Source organism: Miscanthus floridulus, chromosome 1 (genome assembly GCF_019320115.1).
Source record: "Miscanthus floridulus cultivar M001 chromosome 1, ASM1932011v1, whole genome shotgun sequence".
Lineage (NCBI taxonomy): Eukaryota > Viridiplantae > Streptophyta > Magnoliopsida > Poales > Poaceae > Miscanthus > Miscanthus floridulus.
In genome coordinates this window covers 187,504,595-187,505,137 of record NC_089580.1, presented here as the reverse complement: position 1 = coordinate 187,505,137, position 543 = coordinate 187,504,595, and positions in this window count along the sequence as shown.

Genomic DNA, 543 nt, shown 5'->3' with positions numbered 1-543 from the left:
CAAATCTCAATCACCTCACTAGGACCTTGCTCTTCTTGGCACTCTCTAAGGTGTTTCTCAGCTGTTGGAATGAGCAAAAGTACCCCCACACATGAGCGGAGGTTGTATTTATAACACCGGCTAAAAAACGGACAGTTATGTGCCTCTATGGGGTGACCGGACGCACCGGTCATGTTGATCGGATGCACCGGTTAGTACACCCCAAACTCCAGTGGTTAAGAGTTGACCGAACGCTGGCAACGTCCGATCAACACTGACCAGACGCATCCGGTCATGTTTTCCCCTCACTGAAACGTTACTGATGTTGACCAGATGCTGGACCCCCAGAGTCCGGTCACTTGTTGAGCAGTGTCCGGTTAGTAGCCGGAACCTGATCAGCGTCCGGTCAGCATTGACCGGACGTGTCCGATCAGCATTGACTGGACGCATCCGATCAGGATTCTCCCTCTCTAGGACCTTACTGGAGTCGACCGAATGTTGGCCCTCAGCGTCCGGTGCCATGACCTCGCAGCGTCCGATCATTTCCAGACGCTTTCACTTTGG